The 3,927-nt window shown below is 36.7% G+C and overlaps 1 pseudogene; it reads right to left on the bottom strand.

Annotated features, from left to right (window-relative positions):
- Nucleotides 1-272: 272 nt before the first annotated feature.
- LOC119539210 lies at nucleotides 273-1,205 on the bottom strand (annotated as a pseudogene).
- Between the last annotated feature and the right edge of the window lie 2,722 nt (nucleotides 1,206-3,927).

The raw sequence follows: 3,927 nt of genomic DNA, 5'->3' as shown, positions 1-3,927 counted from the left end.
ACAGAAATGGATGCAATGCAATCAGATACCATACTCAAACACTTTGGAGGCTTCAGTGAAAACTCCCTGCTGCCACTACCATTTTTTTGTTTGTTTGTTTCAGCTGTCATTTTATTGCAAGATGATACACACCTAATTACAATTTGAAACTATAATTTGATAATCTCTATTCAGGCACCAAATTTCTTTAAAAGCAAACTGCTTATTCAAAAGTGATCATTAACAATTGAAAATGCAGAGTAAGAAGAATGAAAAACATCTTACTGGCCTAATAGATTGTTTTATTCTCTTACCATGCCACATTCAAACTTTTCATTTTTAGTTAAGGTACACTGCAACTTCAGTAGACAGCAATACACAAAGATTTTGTCACATAAACTATTTTCCATTTAGGCAGTCAACTGTTTCTAGCTGTCTCAACTGGGATAGGTGCATTTACAGAACTGGTTGTGCTTGAGCCTTCTTTGCAAGCAGCTGTAGATCTGCAATGCATTTGGCAATTGTCTCCTTTTCCGGCATGTGGAGATGCTCTGCACCACGTGCTTCTCCACCCAGTTTATCATGTGTTCTTGCACCTTTCGATGCATCATAGTCTGCACAGAGATCTGGTAGTCGAGGCAATTCTTTACCTCCTTGAATACTCTAGGCAGCCATTCCCGGTAAGAAACCTCCAAGGCCATAGCATTGTTATTCCTCTGGACATCAAAAAAGTAATGGCGCTTCTGCACCAGTACCTGCTGTGATTTCTCGAACTCAATTGCATCTTGGATGTTTTTGATGGAAGCCTGCTTCACCTCTTCTAGTTGGGCAATTTTTTGCCCATTGAGTTTATCAGCAAATTGTCCAATAGACGCACCATATTTTTTAATTACATAGATGAGCAACCCTACTGTTGATAAGGTAGAGAAGGTCTCTGGAGTAATCATATATATTTCTTTGGATAGAAAATACAGCATAAGCCCAGTTCCGAGCATGCAGGGCCCTGTGACACTGGTTTTAGGATAAAGGAACTGGAAGAATTCCTCAGGGATCAGCCTGAGGAGAACTTTTCCTCCATATTCAGGAAGAAGTGGTACAGGGGCAAAATCTGGCTGCCCTGTATGAAAGATTCTTGCTGCTTGTAATACTCCTAGACCTAGGAGGGCTGCACTCTTCAGAGAGGGAGCTGCTGTGGCGGCAGCAGAAAGTACCACTCGGGACAGCATGGTCAGCGAAGGTCCAGGGAGCAGTCGTCGTATCCCTGTGACCCCAAAAGGAGCTGTCACTACCATTTAACACACAAAAAAATGCAGCTTCCACAAACAGTGGTGGTCACATCTATGGAGATAAGAACTGGGATACCAGAAGCTCTGCCTCTGATACCCCACCACTGTGTAGCCCGAGACTTCATCATGTTTCCTTCTTTTATTATTTTTTAATATTAAAAAAATTTTTTTAATTGTGGTAATATATATACAACAAAAATGCAACTTTAACCATTCATAAGCGTACAGTTCAGTACCATTAGCCACATTTACAATATTGTGCTGTCATTACCTCAGACAGAAACTCTGACCCATTAAGCAGTAACTCCCTCATTCCTCCCTCCCTGTCAGCCCCAGGTAACCTATAATCTACTTTCTGTCTATGAATTTGGAGATAACTAGGTATTTCATATAAGTGGAATCATACTATAATTGTTCATTTTGTGTCTTATTTGACTTAGCATAATGATTTCAAGGTTCATCCAGTTTGTTGCATGTATCAGAACTTCATTCCTTTTCATAATTAGGTAATATTCCATTGTATGCATATATACTATGTTTTGTTTATTCTTGGGCACAACACTTAGGTTGTTTCCTTTTTTTGGCTATTTTGACTAATGCTGCTATAAGCATTGGTGTACAAGTACCTGTTAGAGTCCCTGCTTTCAATTCCTTGGGGTATATACCTAATAGTGGAATTGCTCTGTCATATATTTAACTTTTTAAAGAACCACCAAACTGTTTTCCACAGTGGCTGCACCATTTTACATTTCTACCAGCAAAATACAAGGGCCCCAATTTTTTCACATCCTTACCAACACTTGTTATTTTCCATGTTTTTAATATTGCCACCCTAGTGGGTGTGAAGTGGCAACTCATTGTGGTTTTGATTTGAATTTCCCTAATGGCTAATGATATTGAACATCTTTTCATCTGCTAATTGGCCATTTGTATATCTTCTTTGGTGAAATGTCTATTCAAGTCCCTTGCCCAATTTTAAACTGGGGTGTTTTTCTTTTTGCTGTTCAGTTGTAAGTGTTCTTTATATATTCTGGATGCAAATCCTTTGTCAGATATAAATCTCCAAACATCTTCTCTCATTTTGTAGGTTGCCTTTTCATGTTCTTTATAATCTCCTTTTATGCACAAATTTAAAACTTTTTGATGAAATCCAATTATCCTTTTTTTTTTCTTTTGTTACTTGTGCTTTTGATGTCATGTCTAAGAATCCACGAACAAATACAAGGAAGGTCCTGGAGATTTTCTCCTGTTTTCTTCTAAGAGTTTTAGGCCTTTAGTTATTATATTTAGGTCATCAATCCATTTTAAGTTAATTTTTGTATATGGTGTGAGGCGGGGGTCATTTTTTATTCTTTTGTATGTGGATATTCAGTTTTCCCAGCACCATTTGTTGAAGAGACTATTCTTTCTCCACTGAAGCGACTTGGCATCCTCGTCAAAAATCACTTGGCCATTGAAGCAAGGGTTTATTTTTGGACTCTCAGTTCTATTCCATTGGTCAATATGTCCATCTTTATGCCAGTATCACACTGTTTTGAGTACTGTAGCTTTGTGGTAAGACTTTGTATCAGGAAATGTGAGTCCTCAAACTTTGTTCTTTTTTTTCAATATTGTTTTAGTTATTCAGGGCCCTTAACAATTCTGTGTGAATTTGAGGATTGGCTTTTCCATTTCTGAAAAAAAAAAGGGGAGGGGGACAGCTGCTGGAATTTTTATCAGGATTATAAAAATTGCTTTGGCTAGCACTGACCTCTTAACAATATTAAGTATTTCAATCCATGAACACAGATGTCTTTCCATTTATTTAGGTCTTCTTTAATTTCTTTCAACAATTCTTTTATAGCATTCAGTGTACAAGTCTTTTATATCTTTGGTTGTATTCATTCCTAGATACTTTATTCTTCTAGGTGCTATTATAAATGGAAATGTTTTATTAATTTCCTTTTTGTATTGTTCATTGTTGGTGGCTAGAAATATCACCGATTTTTGCCTGTTGACCTTGTACCCCATCAATTTGTGTAATTATTAGCTCTGGTAGCTTTCTTGTGGATTAGTTTGATTTTTCTCTATATAGGATCATGTCATCTGTAAGTAGAGAAAGTTTTACTTCTTCCTTTCCAATCTGGACGGGTTTTATTTCTTTTTCTTGTCTAATTGCTCTGGCTAGAATGTCTAGTACAATGTTGAATAACAACAGAGAAAATGGGCATCCTTGTCTTGTTCCTGATTTCAGAGGGAAAGCTTTCAGTCATACCATTGCGTATGATATCAACTGTGGGTTTTTCATACATGCACTTATGTTGAAAACATTTCCTTCTACTCCTACTTTTCTCAATGTTTTTATCAAGACACGATATTGGATTTTGTCAAATGCTTTTTCAGCATCAATTGAGATGATCATCGTTTCTTTTTTTTTTTTCTCCTTTACTATCTGTGTTAATGCAGTGTATTGACTTGAGTGATTTTCTTATGTGGAACCACTCTTGCATTCCTGGAATAAACTTCACTTGGTCATGATGTATAATCATTTTACTGTACTGTTGGCTTCAGCTTGCTACTCTTTTGGTTAGGAATTTTGCATCTATATTCATAATTGTTTTATACTTTTCTTATCTCTAATTTTCTTATCTCTTGATCTCTTTATCTGGCTTTGTTATCAGGG

Source organism: Choloepus didactylus, chromosome 7 (assembly GCF_015220235.1).
Source record: "Choloepus didactylus isolate mChoDid1 chromosome 7, mChoDid1.pri, whole genome shotgun sequence".
Taxonomy (NCBI): domain Eukaryota; kingdom Metazoa; phylum Chordata; class Mammalia; order Pilosa; family Megalonychidae; genus Choloepus; species Choloepus didactylus.
Note: the sequence above shows the minus strand (reverse complement) of the source record. Positions and strands in the feature narration are given on the sequence as shown.